Below are 24369 nucleotides of genomic sequence, written 5' to 3' on the forward strand. Positions count from 1 at the left end.
TCAAAATGGGGTCCGGATGCATACGCAGATGGCACTAATAGACTGCAATGATGATGGCAGAGTGAATGTGTGCTCTGCTGTGCACTTTTTTTGTGAGTGTACGCCTACAGGAAGCAGACACTCAGACGCAGTCTATTACATCTGTGTGTTCACCTCCAGTAGGGGCCAAAGAACACAATGTGAAAGCACCCTAAACTGGCATCCAGCAAAAACACTCCCCGAGCAATGAGATCAAGGGGTGCTGATGGCTTACAACTGGGGTCCTGCTGAAGGCTTGTCGAATACGATATTGGTCTTCTTATGAAGCCAAACCTGTGGCTGAGCTTCATAGGTGAACCATAGTTTAACTATATATTGCAATAGTTTGGTATTGTAGTTTATAATATAATCGACCAAATGATCGCAGGTTCAAATCCCCTAAATTAATTAAAAATTAAATCAATTGAAAATGAAAAAAAGGTTTCAATTTTTTTAAAATAAAAACAAAGTTTAAGCCACCTTCTTATCTTAGGTAAACAAAAAGAAATAATTAACTGTCATTGTGTATGTAAAAACCTGATCTATCAAAATAAAAAAAAAATATTTAAATCGCACGTTAAATGCTGAAAAAATAATTGACTGTGAAAATTGACAAAAAAAACATAAGTGACTGTGGTAACCCTAAGAAATCCAATAAAGAGCTAACATCATATGTACCCAAAATGTTATCAATAAAAATATCAGCGTGCCTCACAAAAAACAAGCCTAAACAAACATTGCTCTATCAACGGAAAGGCAAAAACTTCTGAAATTCCAAAAATGATTATACAAGTCAAATTTTTTACATTTTTAATTTTGTTTTAATTACTAAAATCTAAAAAAACTATACAAATTTGGCATCACCTAAAACCATTCACAAAAACACAACAATGGAAGAGTTGTGATATACTGTATTTTCCTCATTTCAACCCACTTTGATTACTTTTCCCATTTTTCAGTCCATTTAATGGTAAAATAATTTCTTTTAAACCTATATCTCCTCCCTTAAAAAGAAAGACTTTGATACAATTATGTTGATGGAAAAAAATAAAGTCATGTCTTTGGGAAGAAGGGGAGGAAAAGAACAAAAGGTCAAAAATTGAAAATTGACCAGTCATGAAGCAGTTAAATCTTCTTGATTGGCTATGAGTATTCTGTTTCTATTCTTAAAAACTCACATAATATGGAACCCATTGCACATCTACATACACTATGGATGTTACAAACATTAACAGCTTATATTTTAAGGGTCTTCTGTCAAAAAATGTTCTCAGACCAAAGGAGCCAGTGAGCACATGACTTCACTTTCACCACTGGAAACATTTTGTGTGGTTAAGTATATAAGAATTTCAACATAAAACATTTATGTTTTTGGCTTTAAAAAGCAGAAAAAGATATATTTCCTCCTTTAGGTGCTATTTCGACTCCTGTCTTTTCTGTAGCCAAACAAAACGTAACAAAAAGATCATTTATCAAAAACGCTTTGTGCAAGTGACATTTATTTTGCACATACCATGCGCCATGGCTTATGTGATTGTACATTTTTACTTTTATGTTATATTTTAGTAGGGTTAAGTGAGCACATTTTTATTATTCCCAATTGTTTTTAGGAATCTTGACAAATCAATATATTTATGATTCTCCCTTGATGATATATTCAGCTTGATTTAAGAGCTGATATATTCGTTTTTGACATCTATAAAATATAGCTCACTCAAATAATAGCACATTGGGAATATTTCCACCTTAATTTACAGTTGGTAAAGGGAAGATTGTAACATGAATTAAGGAAAACAAGGCTCCTTACTTCTAGACCAAGATACTTGCGGAAACACCTGTTCTTCATATTTTCTTCTAATGGGTTAAACCTTATGTCACAATATGTTGTTTGCCCAAAGACAATGCTAGGTGTCATGACATAGCAGAAAATAATGTTATTCTGAATACAAAGGCAGGTAGAAATACAATTTACTTCTATTTTGTGCATATTTATCATGGAAACCTTCAAAAATGAACTTGAAGACCTACCTCTTCCGACAAGCCTACAACTTGCAGTAACCACCGATCCACCAAACTGCTGCACCACCAGCTCTACCCTCGCATACTGTATCCTTACCCATCCCGTTGTAGATTGTGAGCCCTCGCGGGCAGGGTCCTCTCCCATCCTGTATCAGTCGTGACTTGAATTGTTTAAGATTACTGTACTTGTTTGTATTATGTATACCCCTCCTCACATGTAAAGCGCCATGGAATAAATGGCGCTATAATAATAAATAATAATAATAATAATATTTCTCATCCACTCCCGTCTTTTTCAAGTTTCCACATTTCTTTCATGCTCCCTTCAAAAAAAAAAAAAAAACTTCTGAAACCTTTCTTTAAGATTAGTTGAGAAGTAAGTACGTGCTTGGGAGTCCTAGAGGTCTGCTTACTTGCCAGAAGTCGCTTGAAGATTCCATTAGAGATGTCAATTTCGTAGTATAAGGCCATGTTCACACCTTCAGTATTTGGTCAGTATTTTACATCAGGATTTGCAAGCCAAAACCAGAAGTGGGTGAAAAATATAGAAGTGCTGAAGGTGTTTTTGTTATACTTCTCCTCTGCTTGTTTCATTCCTGATTTTGGCTTACAAGTAGAGTTGAGCGAAACGGGTGGGTCATATTCAAAAGTCGCTGACTTTCGCTGAAGTCGGGTTTCATGAAACGAAACTCGACCATAGCGTGAGGTCGGCCACGAGGTCGGCGACCAGAGCGCCAAAGTCGCGTTTCAAAAGATGCTTCCAGCGCCCTTTTTCAGCCAATGATGGAGGACGCACACTGTGGGCAACGCGATGACATAGGCATCGGTCACCGCCATCTTTGAGAAGGGCATGCAAGTGATTGGCTGGCTTTGTGTGGCGTCACAGGAGCTATAAAAGGGCGTGAACGCCGACCGCCATCTTACTTATGCCGATCTTCGCATAGGGAGAGCTGCTGCTGCTGATTCTGTAGGGAGAGCGTTAGGCAGGGAAGAAGAACCAAAAAAACTGCTTCTGCTGTTAGCAATTTCCACTTACAACACAACACTTTGTGTGCAGTGACAGGGGAGGTTCTATTTTTGTGCATCAGCTCTATTGGTTATTAGGCTGCCTTACAAGGCTCCCTGATAGCTGCATTGCTGTTTGCACACTGCTGTGCAAGCTGCTTTTTTAAAAGCAAAAATACTTTTCTTCCTGTTTTCTGCACAGTTACCAAGCGTTCATTTTTCCACCCTTTTGTGTGCGCACTGTGCAGCAGTCCTGCTTATTAGGCTGCCTGCGTCCATACTTGGACTGAGAGCATCATTGTCAGCATCCTCAAATCCAACTTCTCACCAATCCTATAGACACCCTCCACCTTGTCTTTCACCATCCAATTTCAGCCTGTTACATTGAGGTGTAATCTCTACTGGGCCAGAGACAATAGTTATGTGTCCTCAAATCTATAGTGAGATTCAAAATCTCACCAATCCTATAGACACCCTCCACCTTGTCATTCACCATCCAATTTCAGCCTGTTACATTGAGGTGTAATCTCTACTGGGCCAGAGACAATAGTTCTGTGTCCTCAAATCTATAGTGAGATTCAAATTCTCACCAATCCTATAGACACCCTCCACCTTGTCATTCAACATCCAATTTTAGCCTGTTACATTGAGGTGTAATCTCTACTGGGCCTGAGACAATAGTTCAGCGTCCTCAAATCTATAGTGAGATTCAAATTCTCACCAATCCTATAGACACCCTACACCTTGTCATACACCATCCAATTTCAGCCTGTTACATTGAGGTGTAATCTCTACTGGGCCAGAGACAATAGTTCTGCGTCCTCAAATCTGTAGTGAGATTCAAATTCTCACCAATAGTAGATACACCTTCTACCTTCTTTTACTGTACCATATAGCTGGTGGTATTTTGGGTACATTTTCACAAAAATGAGCAAGTATGGTGGAAGACTCCATGGAAGTGGGCGGGGGTTGCCAGCTGGTCCCGATGGTGGTGGTGGTGTTGCATATGTTGGTAGTGGCAAAAGCACAATAGCACCTAAGGCAGGAGGTGTTGAGCCTGCATCATCGTCTGGCTCCACAAGGCCTCAAAGGCTCTCTTTTCTGGGAGTAGGTAAACCACTTTTAAAGCCGGAGCTTCAGGAACAAGTTTTGGCTTACAATGCTGACACAGCCTCCAGCTCTCTCGCCTCCTCTTCTGAAGTTTCAAAAAATAAAAGCACCGAGTCGTCATTGGAGGCTCCTGGTCCTTCCTTGTGTCCTTCACCCCTACCAAAACTGAAGGATGTGGCAGGCCACACTACCGATTGCTCCATGGAGCTCTTTTCACATACCATGCCTGGGTTAGCAAGTCAAATCGTGAATTCCCCAGTCCAAGATGAATCTGACATAGAGTGCCCTGATGCACAGCCACTGCTAGATTTCTCTGCTGGTACATTCACTCAGAGCACTACATTGTCCTCGCAGTGTACTGAGGCAGAATCAGACCCTGATGAAACTCAGGTGCCCCTTCCCGCATACTATACCACCTTACACGGTGACACAGAGGAAAGTGCACATGAAATTGAAGAGGAGGTAATGGATGACCCAGTTGTTGACCCAGATTGGCATCCATTGGGAGAAGAGCATGCCGCTGCCAATAGCTCAGAAGGCAACGACATTGCAACAGCTGTTATCTGGCAGGACTGTAGCAGTCCAAAAACGTGTTGCAAAAACCAAAAGGGTTGCAGGACAGCTTGGCCAGACGGTCAAATTAGCACAGCGTGCAAGGTCTCAAAATGTCTTCCATAGTAGGAAGATTGCAGTGCGGCACTTTTTTGAACAAAATCCTAATGATCAGGTAAAAGTTATCTGTAAGAAGTGCACAAAGACCTTTAGCCGAGGGAAAAATCTGAGAAATTTGAATACCAGTTGCATGCTTAGACATTTAAACACCATGCACTTGCAAGCGTGGACGGACTACCAAACCTCATGTACCACATGTGCACCTGCTCCGAATGAAGGTAGTCAGCAACGCTACATCACTTCCACCACTGTAAGCCCACCGGTTAGCAAACCACCAGCAGCAAATGTCGAGGTGTCATTGCAAGGGCAAAGCAGTCATGGAATCACAATGTTATTGCTATGAAAGACTGAATCTAGGCCATCAGCAACACCACCAACACCAACACCATCACCAACCCTCTCTCAGTCCACCATGTCCACGGCTAGTTCCACCATATGAAGCTCTCAAGTCCAGCTCACCCTATCAGAAACTCTGAGTAGGGCAAGAAAGTACTCATCCTCACATCCGCGTACACTGGCTTTGAACGCCCACACTGCCAAACTAATCTCGTTAGCGATGATGCCCTGCCGGTTGGTGGAAAGCAAAGCTTTCCGCGAGCTCATGGCCTACGCAGTACCACGCTATGACCTACCCAGTCGGCACTTCTTTTCGTGAAAAGCCATCCCAGCCCTCCACATGCATGTGAAAGACAGCATTGTCCATGCACTCAAGCAATCAGTGAGTGGAAAGATGCACTTCACAACAGATACATGGTCCAGGAGGCATGGCCAGGGCCGTTACGTGTCCATCATTGTGCACTGGGTTAATGTGGTGGATGCAGTGTCCACAGGGGACAGCGGCAGTGGGACAGTGCTGCCTAGCCCACGGTATAGGAAGCAGTTGGCTGTAGGTGTTCGACCCTCCTCCTCCTCCAGAAGTGAAAGCTTGTCCACAGAGCGCAGTCACACGAGCACTCCATCCGCAGCTGCCAGTGTTGCACACGAGGTGTCCCACTATCGAACAGTTAGTGGTAAGCGTCAGCAGGCTGTGTTGAAGATGATGTGTTTGGGCGACAACAGACACACCGCGGAGGTACTGGTCGACTACTTGCAGCAACAAACTGAGTCATGGCTGGGCAGTCTACATCTTGAGGCAGGCAAGGTAGTTAGTGATAATGGCCGGAATTTTGTGGCAGCCATAGCCCTTTCAAAACTCAGACACATACCTTGCCTGGCTCACACCTTGAACCTGGTGGTGCAGTGCATCCTCATTAATTATCCGGAGTTAGCACCCCTGCTCCATAAGGTGCGAAGACTGTGCTCACACATCCGCCGGTCGTCCATACACTCCAGTCGTATGCAGAAGCTGCAGCAATTGCTCAACCTTCACAAGCACCACCTAATTATTGACATTGCAACAAGGTGGAACTCCACCCTGCACATGGTTCAGAGGCTGTGCGAACAGAGGCAGGCTGTAATTCATTTGTGGGAGGATACACGGGCAGGCAGTTTGCAGGCAGACATGGAATTGTCTGGTGTGCAGTGGTCGAAGCTGAAAGACCTCTGTAAAGTCCTTCAGTGTTTTGAGGAATGCACATGGCTGGTAAGCACAGATGACACCAACATAAGCATGAGCATCCCACTTATGCGTCTGCTCATGCAAACTTTGATGCACATTAAGGAGCAGGCGTCTGCAGCCGAGGAGGAAGAGGAGGAGGGAAGCCTTGATGACAGTCAGTCATTGTCTGGTCAGGGAAGTCTCGTGGATGAGGTGGAGGAAGAAGAGGAGGAGGAGGAGGAGGAGGAGGAGGAGGAGGAGGAGGATGATGGGGATGATTATTTTGGGGAGGAAGATGCTTCTCAGGGGGCAAGAAAAAATGTTGGCATGGCAAGGTCAGGTACAGGGTTTGTGCGTGACTGGAGGGATGTGGATTTGCCAGAAAGTGCTCCTCCACCCAGCAATCGCAGTGCCTTATTGACACCTGGAACATTGGCCTACATGTCTGATTATTAGTGTTGAGCGATACCGTTCGATACCCAAAAATATCGTATCGGACGGTATCGCCCGATACGAAAAAAATATCGGGTATCGCCGATTCCGATACCGGAAGTCCCATTCAAGTGAATGGGACTTCCGGTATCGGAATTAAAAAAAGGCCTTTATTTCCTTGTTGGCTAATTCTACATAATTGAAAACAAATAAGAATCATGTAGAATTTATTGTGGGAGGTGGAGGAGACATTAAAAGCATAGTGGTTTATTCAAATCACATGGCATAGCATTAATTCCAATTTTTTTTTTCAAGACGTTCGGAGTTAAAAAGATATTGACTATATTAACTTTTTTATATTTAGTCAGATATGTATGTTTCGCAACTTCCATGCTCTTCACCTTCTTTTGCACATCTCCCACACTTTCTCCTTCATGATCCGCAGCAGTAGCATTTTTTCATCAACTTTTTCTTCACCTTATTCATCTTCTTCTTCTTCTTCACATTAATTTTTTTTTTCCATTCTTCATATTCTTCTTATTCAGCTATTATTAATTTTCATATGCTATTTCTTCATCTTCTTCCTATTCTTCTTTTTCTTCATTTTCTTATGGTGACAGGCATTCCTGTAGTACTTATCTATAAAAGTTATAAGATTACACCTTACGTTCTGCCTGTCACAAAAGATTTACAACAGGATTTGTCCGCGTTCAGTTTGGCCTGCATCAGCAAGCATTTTCCAGGGGCACCACGAGGAGGAACGGACTCACCCCCATTTACTGCTTAGTCTTCTTCTGCTTATAATTTTGATTTCTTCTATGCTGATTTTTTGTCTTATGCTTAATGTTCTTCTGCTTTCTGTTCTTCTGCTTTTGCTTCTTCTGCTTCTTGTTCTTCTGTCTTTTGTTCTGTATCTTGGTGGTTGTCTTCATGTTCTTTGTCCTCTTGGTCTTATTATTTAGGGTCATATTTCTGGTCTTCTTTGGTGTGGTCTTCAGGGTCGTCATCATCAGGGTCATCGTCATGGAGATCAATAAGGATTACCAAAGACAATTTCAAAAAGCTTGATCTTGGAAATGTAGCAGAAGGTACAAGAAGGCTGAGAAACTGGCGAGAACCAGCAGACAGTGCTGGCACCCGGATGGGTAGCAGAAGGAACAAGAGCCAATGGCACTACCGAGGACCAACTGACGGTGCTGGACCACGGTTACTAAGCAGAAGGTACCTGTGCTAAAAAGCACTACCAAGGACCAGCTGACGGTGCTGGACCTCGGATACCGAGATGGAGGCACCTAGGCCAAAGGCTGTGGCGAGAACCAGCAGACAGTGCTGGCACCCGGATGGGTAGCAGAAGGAACAAGAGCCAATGGCACTACCGAGGACCAACTGACGGTGCTGGACCACGGTTACTAAGCAGAAGGTACCTGTGCTAAAAAGCACTACCAAGGACCAGCTGATGGTGCTGGACTTCGGATACCGAGATGGAGGCACCTAGGCCAAAGGCTCTGGCGAGAACCAGCAGACAGTGCTGGAACCCGGGTGGGTAGCAGAAGGTACCCATTGAAAGCAAAGTAGCCAGGCCGCAAGCCGGCCGCAGTTACCGAAACCCACAGTCCTACAGGTGGTCCATGTCCCATTGGCACTACGGATCCAGCCTTCAGTGCCAGTTCCCGCAGCCCACATAGGAGTCACCTAAACTGCAGGCACCGTAGAGTCGGCTAACCCGGCCGCAAGACGACAGGACAACGGACTGGTGGCATAGTGACCTTGACACTACCCTGAAACAGCAGGCGTGCTGGAACCAGGCTGGGCAACAGGGAGTCCCCGTGCCAAAGACACTGCCGAGAACCAGGTGACGGTGCTGGAACCCAGATGGGTAGCAAAAGCTACAAGAGCCAATGGCACTACCGAGGAACAGCTGACGGTGCTGGATCACGGTTACTAGGCAGGAGGTACCTGTGCTAGAAAGCACTACCAAGGACCAGCTGACGGTGCTGGACCTCGGATACCGAGATGGAGGCACCTAGGCCAAAGGCTCTGGCGAGAACCAGCAGACAGTGCTGGAACCCGGGTGGGTAGCAGAAGGTACCCATTGAAAGCAAAGTAGCCAGGCCGCAAGCTGGCCGCAGTTACCGAAACCCACAGTCCTACAGGGGGTCCATGTCCCATTGGCACTACGGATCCAGCCTTCAGTGCCAGTTCCCGCAGCCCACATAGGAGTCACCTAAACTGCAGGCACCGTAGAGTCGGCTAACCCAGCCGCAAGATGACAGGACAACGGATTGGTGGCATAGTGACCTTGACACTACCCGGAAACAGCAGGCGTGCTGGAACCAGGCTGGGCAACAGGGAGTCCCCGTGCCAAAGACACTGCCGAGCACCAACTGGCGTTGTTGGAGCCCAGGGACAATCATGTTGTAGGCCGAGGCCTACTTGGTGGTAGTTTTAGATTGTTTGTAGGCTACAACAGACTGTCAACGTGCTCCAATTAGGCATCTGTCTCCACTCTGTTTTTAGGATTTCACGTGACCACCAACACCACCAGTTTATGCGTACAGCAGCCGTCTGCCCAATCCACACGTGTTGCTGTGTTACTGGGATTCTGTAATGTCAGCAGATCCCCTGATGTGTGTCTGCCACTGTCTCCTGCTCTGTCCACATTCCCACCGCTTACAGTGGGAAGGTGGACAGCGCAGGAGACAGTGGCGGACACATATTGGGGGATCTGCTGACGTTACAGAACCCCAGTAACACAGGAACACGTGTGGAATGCATGGACGGCAACTGTGAGCAGGAACTGGCGGTGTTGGAGGTCAGGGGAAATACTAGAGACAGAGTGGAGACAGAGGCCAAATCAGAGAATGTTTAAATCTGAAGTAGTTACAATTTGGAGGCAGCAGCAGTTTGCCCTCCACACAGCAGGGGGATCAGCTGACGTTACCGAACCCCACTTTCACATGAACGAGTGTGTTTTTCTGTGTGGACAGCACTTCCGAGCACCAACTGGCGTTGTTGGAGCCCAGGGACAATCATGGTGCAGGCCGAGGCCTATTAGGAGCCAGGTGTAAAGCTGAGGTATTTTGACTTTGGAGGGAGCAGGGCACTTTGCCCTCCACACAGCAGGGGATCAGCCGACGTTACCGACCCCCACTTTCACATGAACGAGTGTGTTTTTCTGTGTGGACAGCACTTCCGAGCACCAACTAGCATTGTTGGAACCCAGGGACAATCATGGTGCAGGCCGAGGCCTACTAGGAGCCAGGTGTAAAGCTGAGGTATTTTGACTTTGGAGGGAGCAGGACACTTTGCCCTCCACACAGCAGGGGATCAGCCGACGTTACCGACCCCCACTTTCACATGAACGAGTGTGTTTTTCTGTGTGGACAGCACTTCCGAGCACCAACTAGCGTTGTTGGAGCCCAGGGAGAACCAGGGTGCAGGCCGAGGCCTACTTGGTGGCAGTTTTAGATTGTTCGTAGGCTACAACAGACTGTCAACATGCTCCAATTAGGCATCTGTCTCCACTCTATTTCCAGGATTTCACGTGACTACCAACACCGCCAGTTTATGCGTACAGTAGCCGTCTGCCCAATCCACACGTGTTCCTGTGTTACTGGTGTTCTGTAATGTCAGCAGATCCCCTGATGTTTGTCTGCCACTGTCTCCTGCTCTGTCCACATTCCCACCGCTTGCAGTGGGAAGGTGGACAGCGCAGGAGACAGTGGCGGACACACATTGGGGGATCTGCTGACGTAACAGAACCCCAGTAACACAGGAACACGTGTGGAATGCGTGGACGGCAACTGTGAGCAGGAACTGGCGGTGTTGGAGGTCAGGGGAAATACTAGAGACAGAGTGGAGACAGAGGCCAAATCAGAGAATGTTTAAATCTGAAGTAGCTAAAATTTGGAGGCAGCAGCAGTTTGCCCTCCACACAGCAGGGGATCAGCTGACGTTACCGAACCCCACTTTCACATGAACAAGTGTGTTTTTCTGTGTGGACAGCACTTCCGAGCACCAACTGGCGTTGTCGGATCCCAGGGAAAATGAGGTAGTAGGCCGAGGCCTACTTGGAGCCAGGTGTAAATCTGAGGTTGTTTGACTGTGGAGGGAGCAGGACACTTTGCCATACACACAGCAGGGGATCAGCTGATGTTACCGAACCCCACTTACACATGAGCGAGTGTTTTGTCTGTGCGGACAGCACTTCTGAGCACCAACTGGCGGTGTCGGAGCCCAGGGAAAAATCAGGTAGTAGGCCGAGGCCTACTTGGTGGCAGTTTGCGATTGTTTCTAGACTACTACTAACTGTCAACGTACTCCAATTAGGCCTCTGTCTTTACTCTGTTTTGAGTATTTCCTCTGGCTTCCAACCACGCCAGTTGCTGCTCTGAAATGCCGTCTGCACAACCCACACTTGTTCCTGTGTTACTGGGGTTCTGTAACAGCAGCTTCTCCCTAGAGGTGAGTCAGGCAATGTCTCCTGCTCTGTCCACATTTCCACTACAAGTAGTGGGAATGTAGACAAAGCAGGAGACATTGCCATGCTCAACTCTGGAGATGAGCAGATGTTACAGGACCCAGGTACCACAGGAACAAGTGTGGATTGTGCAGATGGCACTTGAGAGCAGAAACAGGCGGTGTTGTAGGCCGGAGGAAATACTCAAAACAGAGTGGAGACAGAGGGCAAATCAGAGAACATATTAAATCAGAGGTAGTCAGAAGTTGTAGGCAGCAGGAGAGTTTGCCGTACACACAGCAGGGGATCAGCTGACGTTACCGAACCCCACTTACACATGAGCGAGTGTTTTGTCTGTGCGGACAGCACTTCTGAGCAACAATGGGCGTTGCTGTAGCCCAGGAAATAAAGTTCAGGTCATAGAAACATGAACACAACAGGAGACCTGGATCCTGTTGCCAGCCAATTATTTATTCTGGAAGAGGACTGGCAAATTCAGGTGAGATCAAGGCCTTGTTCATTTTCACAAAAGTAAGCCGGTCAACATTATCGGCGGATAGTCGCGTGCGACGGTCTGTTACCACACCACCTGCAGCACTAAAGACACGTTCCGATAATACACTGGCAGCAGGGCAAGCCAGCACCTCCAATGCATACTGGCTAAGCTCTGGCCATGTATCCAGCTTAGAGACCCAATACTTGAACGGGGAAGAGCCGTCTGGGAGAACACTAACAGGGCACGACAAGTAGTCTGTCACCATCTGACGGAAACGTTGCCTCCTGCTGACTGGAGCTGTCTGTGATGGTGTAGCCGTTTGTGGCGGTCCCACAAAACTTTTCCACATTTGGGCCATACTGGCCTTGCCTTGTCCTGCGGCACTGCCTCTGCTACCTCTTTGTGCAGAGCTTCCTCCACTGCCTCTACCCACATGGCTGCTTTGAAAAGCACTACCAGCAACACTTGTGGGGGGAATGGAGAACATGATGGCCTGCACAAGTGTTTCTTGGTACTCCCGCATTTTTCGCTCCCGGTTCAACTGTGGTATGAGGCTTTGTAAGTTGTCCCGGTAGCGAGGATCTAGGAGGGTGTACACCCAATAATCAGCCGTGTGGAGAATGTTGGCGATGCGGCGGTCATTTAACAAGCACTGCAGCATGAAATCAACCATGTGCTGCAGACTGCCAACTGGACCGGAAACGCTGTCCCCAGCTTGAGGCAGCATCTCTGCCTGCTCAGCATCACCCCACCCTCGCTGTACACACTGACTACTAGAGCCTTGTGTACCTCCCTCCTCTGGAGAGATGTGTTCCTCCTCCTCCATTGACTCCTCGTCATCCTCCTCACTAAGTGTCCCCTGCCTGGGCCTTTGTGTGGAAGCACGTTGCGCAGACTTGCCAGAAGCAGATGGCATTTCTGACTGCTCATCCTCGACCTCTTCAAAAACCTCCTCACTTAGTGCTTGTAAGGTTTTTTGAAGCAGACAGATGAGGGGGACAGTCATGCTGATTAGTGCATCATCTGCACTGGCCATCCGCGTGGAGTCATCGAAGGCACGCAAAACTTGGCAGATGTCCCTCATAGTGGCCCACTCAGTGGTGGTGAAGTGTGTCCGGCGCACAGTGCGGCTTGTTTGCGCCTGATGCAGCTGGTACTCCATTACTGCTGCCTGCTGCTCACACAACCGCTCCAACATATGTAACGTTGAATTCCACCTGGTGGGGAGGTCACATATGATGCGATGTTCTGGCAGGCGTTGCAGAGATGCAATGCGCGATCTTGCCATGCTGGAACGCCGCAAGTGAGCACACTCTAGGCGAACCTTGTGCAGCAGTGCATCAAGATCCGGATAGTCCCTCAGAAAGCTCTGCACGACCAAATTGAGCACGTGTGCCAGACATGGTATGTGAGTGAGGTTGCCTAGGCCCAGAGCTGCACTAGATTTCGGCCATTGTCACTCACTACCAAACCTGGCTGGAGATTCGCTGGCACAAACCACACATCGCTCTCCTGCTTGATGGCATTCCAGAGCTCCTGTGCTGTGTGGCTCCGATTCCCCAAAGAAATTAATTTAAGGACGGCCTGTTGACGTTTGGCCACACCTGTGCTCATATCTGGCCTAACAGGCTCACGCAGTGCTGATTCCGAGGAACTAGAGTAGGAGGAGGACTCAATATGTACAGACTGCATTCCTGCAATCCTTGGAGTTGGCAGAATACGTACAGAGCCACTCTCCAGATCTGTACCCGGCTCCACAACATTGACCCAATGGGCAGTGAGGGAAAGGTATCGTCCCTGTCCATGGCTACTGGTCCACGCATCGGTGGTCAGGTGGACCTTGCTACTGAGGGCATTTAGTAGCGCATTTTTAATTTTTCCCTCCACATGCTTTTGCAGGGCAGGGACAGCTTGCCTGCTGAAATAAAAGCGGCTGGGCACATTGTATTGTGGAACTGCCAATGACAAAGTTCCGGAAGGTGTCAGTCTCCACCAGCCTGAATGACAGCATCTCAAGGGCCAGTAGTTTGGCAATGCCGGCATTCAGAGCCAGTGCTCAGGGATGGTTTGCCGAGTATGGCCGCTTTTTCTCCCATGCCTGTGCTACCGATTGCTGGTGAGTGGCCTGGGAGTGTGATGATGACTGCGAACGTGGTTCAGTGGGTGGAATTTCACTGGGTCTCTGGACAACAGTGGCAGTGGTTCTTCCATGGCGTTCCAGTGAGGAAGCCGAACCAGCTGTGTGTGAGCTGGAGGAAGAGGCCCCAACACGAGCTGAAGAGGTGGTAGGTGCTGCTGAAGGTTGGCCTACATCTTCAGTGTAATACAGATGGTTAGCACTCGGCCAGAGGCTTCGAGTTCGTGGTGCCAGTGAGAAGGAACGGATAGTCCCAGAATCGCATAAACAATGTATAGTCACTGCACACGCTGATTGTACTTAATGTGAAGTAAATTTATTGCTTGACAGTGAGGAAGCGACATCAAACGACGTTTCGGCCACATCGGCCTTTATCACAAAGTCGCTGTAATAAAATACATACATAAAAATATCAAAAAATTGTAAACTTTATACAAAATATATACACATAGTATCCAGAGAGCATGGAATATAAGCACTAGAATTATTTAGAAAGATGTGGAGACATCAAACACGTGAAACTGAGAGATAACGCGGTAGATAAGAAACATGAAGGAGCGTGGTCATACCCTTTTCAATTGAATGTAGGGTCTGTTTTCACCAAATCGATAGTGTCACTGCTAGGCATAAATGAGTTGATAGCATATTCTGTAAGTAGGGATAGATGAACATATCGTTAGGGTGACAAAGAAAAAAAATAAAAAAATAAAAAAATAAAAAATAAAAAATAAAGAGTAAAAAAATCAAGTACTGAACTGGGTGTCTGGAGGACAGATGGATAAAACAGATTAACCGACATAAGTGGCGTAGCTAGTTGTATACAAAAAAGACAGTGAGGGACTGTAAAAATATGCCCAGGTATCTAGCTGTCCAGACAAAAGCTGTATTCTATTTAGGGAAAACAAAGAAATATACCAAAGTTGCCGCTAAATCCTGTTCCTTGAAGAGGTGGTGGACTGGTAAATATGCCACTGCTAAACAAAGAAAAAGGGGGTACATTAGAGATGTGGCAGGATTGGTGGTCCTGGATTGGGACCATACAAAAGTTGGTGATGCAGCGGTGGTCCTGGGTAGGGACCATGGTAAGGTTGGTGGTACAGCAGTGGTCCCAATGGGACAGTACTTACTATTATTGGTGGCTCAGTGGAGTGTGAAGTCTGCACAATGGTGCCAGAGCAGTGAGTGAGCGCTGGATCACAGGCTGTGCTTTTTATCCTGTCTGGTCCGGTCATGTGACCGGAAGTGACATCAGACGCCGGGGCGTGTGCATTGGAGCACGGCCGTAGTGTCTCACAGTGATCCCCACCAAAAAGATGGCGCTGGCTGTTCACACATGCGCAGTAGAGCGCAATCAAAGAAAACCTAATGAGGCCATGCAGAGACTGCTGTAGCTCTGAGTGGGACACACGCATCAGGGGGGAGGTGCAGTGTGCTATATATAAAGAGACTGGGCAATTAACATATGGAAACAAATATAAACGAACAGTATTATTGCAAATCATACATGTAAATATACAGCATTTGAATTGCGTAGGAGTCCAAACTTAAACAAACATTAAAAATAAAAGAAATGAAAAGAGTGATGTCAGACCTAGGGGAGAGAATGGAGAAGGTTATGAACTCAAATCAAATGAATTATGAAGATTAGAAAAAAGGAAAAATAAAGAAGGAAAAATAATAAAGGGAAAAATAAAGATATAAAATGAGAATAGTAGAAAATAAAAAATAAAAATAAACAAAAAATAAAAAATAAAAAGTAAAAGATAAAAAATACAAAGTAAAAAATAAAAAATAAAAAGTAAAAAATAAAAAATAAAAAGTAAAAAATAAAAAATAAAAAATAAAGAGAAAAAGGAACAAGGGGGGAAAAAAAAGAAAAAAAGAAAAAAAGAAAAGAAGAAAAAAAGGAAAAAAAAGGGGGGGGGAAAAAGCCTGCAAGGAACAAAATATAAGGGGAAAAAAATTTTTTTTGAAAAGTAAATAAAAAGACCAAATTTGTAAAGAAAAGGTGAAAATAAATTGTACGGCAAAATGCCTTCAAACAGAGGAAGGGAAAAAAAAGGGGGGAGGGGGGGTTGTGGAAAACTTTTTTGCAAACTTGAAAAAGAAAAAGAAAAAACAAACAAAAACAAAAAAGAAAAAACAAAAAGAAAAAACAAAAAACAAAAACAAAAAACGAAAACACATTATGTTTCATTATCTTACCGCTTGGGTTAGATGTAAAAAGGGGAGACTCAAGAAGGCAACCAATCAATTGGTCTAGGGAAAGAGGAAGAGAAAAAAAGGAATTTTTTTAAAAATTATTAGATTAGCCAATCGATTTCTCGATTGAGACCCCTCGGATGTAAGGTGTCTAGTGTGTAGATCCCGAATGTCTCCCGTTGCTTTAAAAGGCGAACATGGTTCCCACCTCTTTTGGGTCTAGGGACTTTTTCAATAATTTGGAACCGTAGTTGTGATACGTTGTGTCGGGCTTCCTTGAAATGGGCAGGAAGTGGGAGCCATGTTTTCCCGCATCTAATCGTAGACTTGTGACTGGATATTCTGTCCCTGATTGCCTGGGTGGTTTCACCCACGTACAATAAACCACATGGACATTTGATGATGTAAACGACGAAGTTAGTTTCACAAGTGAAGTAATCCCTAATTGGATAGGATTTGCCAGAATGTGGGTGGACTATCTCACTGCCTTTGATGGTATTGGAACAGCTCATGCAGTTTAGGCAAGGGAATGTACCAGTTCTCTTTTGTCCTGTTAGAGTATGTGTATTGATGTGACTGGAGGTACCCAGGTCAGCCCGGACAAGCTTGTCCTTAAGATTTTGAGGTCTCCTCAGGCACATCAATGGTGGGGATTTAAAGAGGTTAATCCTAGGATAGGATCTGGTCAATAGAGGCCAATGTTTGTGGATGAGATTATGTATTCTTTGCATGGACGGGTGGTGACCATGGACGAATGGGAGTCTGGGTGGTTTGATTGTTGTGGTTCTGGTGGTGTCGGGGTCAATCCGTGCTTTAGTCATCTCAGAAGCCAGAAGTGTAGATGGATAATGCCTAGATTCAAATCTATCAGACATTTCTTGTAATCTGAGGTCTCTAGTCGAAGGATCTGATACAATCCTGGTAATCCTTTTAAACTGTGATCGTGGGAGACTATTACGGGTGGACCTTGGATGACAACTGTCATACAGAAGGAGATTATTGCAATCGGTGGGTTTAGTGTAAAGATCGGATGACAGTGTTCCTTGTGCATCTTTTTTGACCCTAGTATCCAAAAAACTGATTGATTCCAGGTTGTGGGACATTGTAAATTTCAGCTCATGCCTGGCATTGTTGATGGTATCATAGAATTTAAAAAGGCTAAAGTTGTCTCTGAATTTCGGTCACGTATTGATTCTTGTTCATGACAACGATTGCTCCTCCTTTGTCTGCCGGTTTTATAATGATGTTTGGATTGTCCCTCAAGGATGAGATAGCTTGTTTTTCAACAGGTGATAAATTATGGCGGACGGGAAGTAGGCCCAATCGTTGGTCATGGATGGTCTGTTTAATATCCCTTTCAAGAAGGTCTATAAAAGTCTCAACTGCATGATTTGTTTTGGGAGGCATAAAGCTACTTGGGTTGTGTAGTCCTAAGGTGTCAATTGTAATCGAGGGGCTAATGACCCGATTGGAATCTGGAGCTATGCTGTTGGCAACCCTTGTTGAAGAATCGTCAAAATGTACCTTTAATCTAATGTTGCGGTAAAATTGTTGTAGGTCTTTCTCTAATTGGAAAGCATCCCATCTTGGTGTTGGACAGAATGAGAGTCCTAGGTTTAGCACTTTAAATTCTAAAGGAGAAAGGGAGTAATCAGAGATATTTACAATTAAGTTTGGACTCCTACCTGTTGCGACCGAAGAGTCATCTGGCGATTTTGTTCCCCTCCTCCTCGACCGCCTTGTTGGCGTGCTTTTTGACCTAAAAAAGGAACTCTGGAAAGAGAGGTGCTGCCAGTGTCGCTCCCGGATCCTGGTGAAGAACCGCCAACTGGAGAGGATCCCCCGGAGGCTGTGTATCCCCCTTGGTGGCGGCGGGGTCTGGAACGGTAGTGTCTTGGTGCTGGATCTTCCCATCTGTACACTCTGTTATTCAGGTAGTCTTCTGTGTCACGTTGAAATTTAGACCTCTTCCGTTCTTCTAGAGTTTTTCGATGTGTTAATAAAACAGTATCAACTTTATTTTTGAGAGTACTAAACTCAGTATTACTCAAAGTTGAAGTTAATTGGGTCTCTATAGTAGAGATTTTTGCTTCGGTATCAGTTATGGCTTCTTGAAGGTATTCGATTGTTAATAGAATTATATCGAATGAGCATTTATTCAGAATTCTCTGAAAAGTGGCACAGTACTTAGCGTTGTCAGAGAAAAGAGTAGGTCTCAAGTGGCTACGAAGCCCGCGGGGTATCTTCCCTTGTCGATGGTATTCGCCCAACGTGGCGCAGTGTAGATCATAAGCTATGAGTCTTTTCTTTTCTTTCTCCCAGTCTCTCGTCTTGATGTCCCTACTGGGAACGTGAAGAAAATCTGAGCCAGATCTGATTTTAGATAAAATTGTTGATCCTAGTGCATCGTCGTACATAAATGTTTCAGACGTCATGGATACTGGGTCGGTGCTAATAACCAAAGAAAACTGATACTAGGTAATACAGATGGTTAGCACTCGGCCAGAGGGTTCGAGTTTGCGGTGCCAGTGAGAAGGAACGCAGCATTCTCTGCACCTTTGATGTCAACAGTCTATACACATCAATAACACATGATAAAGGTATAGAGGCAGTCAGACTAACTCTCATGGAAGCTAATACTGCACCGGACACACAGGCTTTGTGTTTGGACCTTCTAAATATAGTCTTACGGGAAAACTTCTCCCGATTCCAGGATGATTTTTTCATCCAGACATGCGGCACCGCGATGGGCTCTAATGTAGCCCCCGCGTACGCAAATCTTTACATGGATAAGTTTGAACGAGACTACATTTACGCCAATCCACTTTTCCAGGAATTTGCCACAGTGTGGCTTCGCTACATTGATGATATTTTTTGCATATGGGGTGGGGACTCAACTAGCCTTTCTAAATTCTATGATACCATCAACAATGCCAGGCATGAGCTGAAATTTACAATGTCCCACAACCTGGAATCAATCAGTTTTTTGGATACTAGGGTCAAAAAAGATGCACAAGGAACACTGTCATCCGATCTTTACACTAAACCCACTGATTGCAATAATCTCCTTCTGTATGACAGTTGTCATCCAAGGTCCACCCGTAATAGTCTCCCACGATCACAGTTTAAAAGGATTACCAGGATTGTATCAGATCCTTCGACTAGAGACCTCAGATTACAAGAAATGTCTGATAGATTTGAATCTAGGCATTATCCATCTACACTTCTGGCTTCTGAGATGACTAAAGCACGGATTGACCCCGACACCACCAGAACCACAACAATCAAACCACCCAGACTCCCATTCATCCATGGTCACCACCCGTCCATGCAAAGAATACATAATCTCATCCACAAACATTGGCCTCTATTGACCAGATCCTATCCTAGGATTAACCTCTTTAAATCCCCACCATTGATGTGCCTGAGGAGACCTCAAAATCTTAAGGACAAGCTTGTCCGGGCTGACCTGGGTACCTCCAGTCACATCAATACACATACTCTAACAGGACAAAAGAGAACTGGTACATTCCCTTGCCTAAACTGCATGAGCTGTTCCAATATCATCAAAGGCAGTGAGATAGTCCACCCACATTCTGGCAAATCCTATCCAATTAGGGATTACTTCACTTGTGAAACTAACTTCGTCGTTTACATCATCAAATGTCCATGTGGTTTATTGTACGTGGGTGAAACCACCCAGGCAATCAGGGACAGAATATCCAGTCACAAGTCTACGATTAGATGCGGGAAAACATGGCTCCCACTTCCTGCCCATTTCAAGGAAGCCCGACACAACGTATCACAACTACGGTTCCAAATTATTGAAAAAGTCCCTAGACCCAAAAGAGGTGGGAACCATGTTCGCCTTTTAAAGCAACGGGAGACATTCTGGGTCTACACACTAGACACCTTACATCCGAGGGGTCTCAATCGAGAAATCGATTGGCTAATCTAATAATTTTTATAAAAATTCCTTTTTTTCTCTTCCTCTTTCCCTAGACCCATTGATTGGTTGCCTTCTTGAGTCTCCCCTTTTTACATCTAACCCAAGCGGTAAGATAATGAAACATAATGTGTTTTCGTTTTTTGTTTTTGTTTTTTGTTTTTTCTTTTTTCTTTTTTGTTTTTGTTTGTTTTTTCTTTTTCTTTTTCAAGTTTGCAAAAAAGTTTTCCACAACCCCCCCTCCCCCCTTTTTTTTTCCCTTCCTCTGTTTGAAGGCATTTTGCCGTACAATTTATTTTCACCTTTTCTTTACAAATTTGGTCTTTTTATTTACTTTTCAAAAAAAAATTTTTTCCCCTTATATTTTGTTCCTTGCAGGCTTTTTTTTCCCCCCCTTTTTTTTCCTTTTTTTCTTTTTTTCTTTTTTTCTTTTTTTTCCCCCCTTGTTCCTTTTTCTCTTTATTTTTTATTTTTTATTTTTTACTTTTTATTTTTTATTTTTTACTTTGTATTTTTTATTTTTTACTTTTTTTTTTTATTTTTATTTTTTTTTTTATTTATTTTTTTTTTTTCTACTATTCTCATTTTATATCTTTATTTTTCCCTTTATTATTTTTCCTTCTTTATTTTTCTTTTTTCTAATCTTCATAATTCATTTGATTTGAGTTCATAACCTTCTCCATTCTCTCCCCTAGGTCTGACATCACTCTTTTCATTTCTTTTATTTTTAATGTTTGTTTAAGTTTGGACTCCTACGCAATTCAAATGCTGTATATTTACATGTATGATTTGCAATAATACTGTTCGTTTATATTTGTTTCCATATGTTAATTGCCCAGTCTCTTTATATATAGCACACTGCACCTCCCCCCTGATGCGTGTGTCCCACTCAGAGCTACAGCAGTCTCTGCATGGCCTCATTAGGTTTTCTTTGATTGCGCTCTACTGCGCATGTGTGAACAGCCAGCGCCATCTTTTTGGTGGGGATCACTGTGAGACACTACGGCCGTGCTCCAATGCACACGCCCCGGCGTCTGATGTCACTTCCGGTCACATGACCGGACCAGACAGGATAAAAAGCACAGCCTGTGATCCAGCGCTCACTCACTGCTCTGGCACCATTGTGCAGACTTCACACTCCACTGAGCCACCAATAATAGTAAGTACTGTCCCATTGGGACCACTGCTGTACCACCAACCTTACCATGGTCCCTACCCAGGACCACCGCTGCATCACCAACTTTTGTATGGTCCCAATCCAGGACCACCAATCCTGCCACATCTCTAATGTACCCCCTTTTTCTTTGTTTAGCAGTGGCATATTTACCAGTCCACCACCTCTTCAAGGAACAGGATTTAGCGGCAACTTTGGTATATTTCTTTGTTTTCCCTAAATAGAATAAAGCTTTTGTCTGGACAGCTAGATACCTGGGCATATTTTTACAGTCCCTCACTGTCTTTTTTGTATACAACTAGCTACGCCACTTATGCCGGTTAATCTGTTTTATCCATCTGTCCTCCAGACACCCAGTTCAGTACTTGATTTTTTACTCTTTATTTTTTATTTTTTATTTTTTTTTCTTTATGTCACCCTAACGATATGTTCATCTATCCCTACTTACAGAATATGCTATCAACTCATTTATGCCTAGCAGTGACACTATCGATTTGGTGAAAACAGACCCTACATTCAATTGAAAAGGGTATGACCACGCTCCTTCATGTTTCTTATCTACCGCGTTATCTCTCAGTTTCACGTGTTTGATGTCTCCACATCTTTCTAAATAATTCTAGTGCTTATATTCCATGCTCTCTGGATACTATGTGTATATATTTTGTATAAAGTTTACAATTTTTTGATATTTTTATGTATGTATTTTATTACAGCGACTTTGTGATAAAGGCCGATGTGGCCGAAACGTCGTTTGATGTCGCTTCCTCACTGTCAAGCAATAAATTTACTTCACATTAAGTACAATCAGCGTGTGCAGTGACTATACATTGTTTATACATCTTCAGTGTGTCTGTGTAACTCCACCTCGTGCTTGGTACGCACATGTTTCCACATATTTGTGGTATTGAGGTTGGTCACATTTTTCCCTCGTTTCACTTTCTGATGACACAGCTTGCATTTGACAAAGCAAATGTCATCTGCAACTGTGTCAAAAAAAGACCACGCACTGCAAGTCCTGGGAGCGCCCGTTTTGTGTTTTGGAAGAGGATTGCTCCTCACGGGTGCCAAAGTGGAGGCTACAGGCAACCAAGTCTGCCCCCGCCCTCTCCCTCCTCTTTTGGCCGTTCGGGGAATCTCTTCCTCAGAGCTGCTCCCACCACCTTCCTGTGACTGACGCCATGATGGGTCAAGCACCTCATCATCTCCACTCCCCTCTTCAAGCACTGGCTGGTCCTGGGTTGTCTCGCCAGCACCGTACGCACCAGAAATTGGCAACTGAGTCTCATCATCATCTGATGCATACTGAGGTGTGCTGACCATAGGCACTGGCCCACCCGCCTCTTCAGATTCAGAGGGACAAAGCAGTTGCGCATCACTGCATACTCCCTCTTCTTCACGCTCTAGAATGCTGCTTGGCTGGCCACCTCTTTCCAAGCCAACAGATTCTGAGAACAGAAGTAAAGATTGAGATGGCTCCTGTCCAGGGCTCTCAGACTGCCTGGGCAATTTGGCAGGTGGTGAAGTGACAGATGGTTGCTCTTCAGTGCTCTGGCCTTGGGAGGATGCGGAAGTCATTGAAGTGGATGCGTTAGCTGCCATCCATCCGACAATGGCTTTAATTTGTTCGTCACGCAGCAGTGGGGTACGGCGAGGTCCTACAAAGCTGCGCATGAAGGACTGTTGCCTGGTAAAAGTGGGGGATGCCGGGTCACTGGTGGCCGCAGCAGACACCGAATCCCCACGTCCTCTCCCTGCTGAATCCCCCCGTCCTCTCCCTGCTGAAACTCCACGGCCACGACCACGTGCCTTACTCCCTGCCTTCTTCATCATGGTAGACTGATAAAGATAGGCAGAAAAGTAAAAAAGGGGTGGCTTAGTGTTCTTATTCCTGAACACCTGCTAACCAGTATAAGAAACACTAATTTGGCTAAGAGTGTGTGTACTACACTTTAATATGATCTAATGTGGCCTAGACAACTGTAAAGTGGAGTGTTTGGTGAACTTTATTTCCTTTTTTTTGGGTGGGGGGAAAGGAAAGGATGTGACCAAAGTTTGAAAGCTATAGTATCACAAACTTTTTGGAGCGATTACAATGCAGGAAGCTAACCTACAATGCAATTGATGAGGCTCCAAAAAATAGGGTGATACTAGCCTGGCTGGCCCTGAAGGGCACAAGCCAGCAAAAAGGCTCCTCTATCTAATCCTATATAGTGTTTGCAACCAACCAATGACAATGGATGCGGTTGGAAGCACACTAATATAGGAGCAAAAATCTGGCTAAATTAGCTGCAAAAAAAGGACTATGTATGAGGCAGTGATGCACGCTGAGCGGACTACAGCTAGCGGTGGCTGTAGAACACACTGCAACGTGAGCTGCACTCACACACAGAGAGACCTATCAGACAGCCAAAAACAGTGCAGAGAAATGGGCTATAGCACTGAAAGGCTGCTGAAAGGCTCCGCTGTCCACTCCTTTAGTGTTTGCAACCAACGTATATGGATACGTATGGAAGCACACTATACAGGAGAAAAAAAAAGCAGCAATAAAAGAAAAATGTGTACGAGGCAGAGACACACGCTGGCCGGCCTACAAGCAGACGTGCCTGCAGGACACACTACACAGCGTGGGTCTGCACTCACACAGCCCTTGCAGACAGCTGTGAAAACAGCGCTGCTAGGGAAAAGCAAGCTACAGTGGTGGTTTATGTAGCCTGGGTTAAGCACTATATGTTTTGTGGAATCGCTATTTCTAACTGTCCCTCACAGTCTTCAACAGCAGCCTGTCCCTAACTGAATTCACAGCAGAGTGACCAGAAATGGCGGCTGCAGCGCTTTTTATAGTGCATCATGACATCATTTCAGCAGCCAATCACAGCCATGCCAGTAGTTAACATGCCTACATGCCTAACAGGATATGCCCACACTTCTGAAGATCCCCATTGGCTGAATCAAATCGAGCGGGCTCCTAGCATTATGGGAACTTCCGATTCCGGTATTCGATATGAAAAAAGTATCGGAACTAAGTATCGGAATTCCGATACAGCTAATATCGGCCGATACCCGATACTTGCGGTATCGGAATGCTCAACACTACTGATTATGCCTTGCAGAACCTAAAAAGGGACCCCCGCATTGATGACTACTGGTTGGCCAGCATCCTGG

General features: G+C 45.0%; 1 long non-coding RNA gene across 1 annotated transcript in view; it reads right to left on the bottom strand.

Moving 5' to 3' along the window:
• The window catches only part of LOC141091967 (uncharacterized), a 65038-nt gene extending 49605 nt beyond the window's left edge, over window positions 1–15433 (bottom strand). The window contains exons 1-2 of the long non-coding RNA XR_012232629.1: window positions 14801–15433; window positions 14455–14533 (exon numbers count right to left, since the gene is read on the bottom strand). This is a non-coding gene — a long non-coding RNA (uncharacterized lncRNA). The remainder of the gene's footprint in view (window positions 1–14454; window positions 14534–14800) is intronic.
• Window positions 15434–24369: the final 8936 nt, after the last annotated feature.

This window comes from Dendrobates tinctorius, unplaced genomic scaffold (assembly GCF_039654945.1).
Source record: "Dendrobates tinctorius isolate UK_male_01 unplaced genomic scaffold, ASM3965494v1 ptg000008l, whole genome shotgun sequence".
Lineage (NCBI taxonomy): Eukaryota > Metazoa > Chordata > Amphibia > Anura > Dendrobatidae > Dendrobates > Dendrobates tinctorius.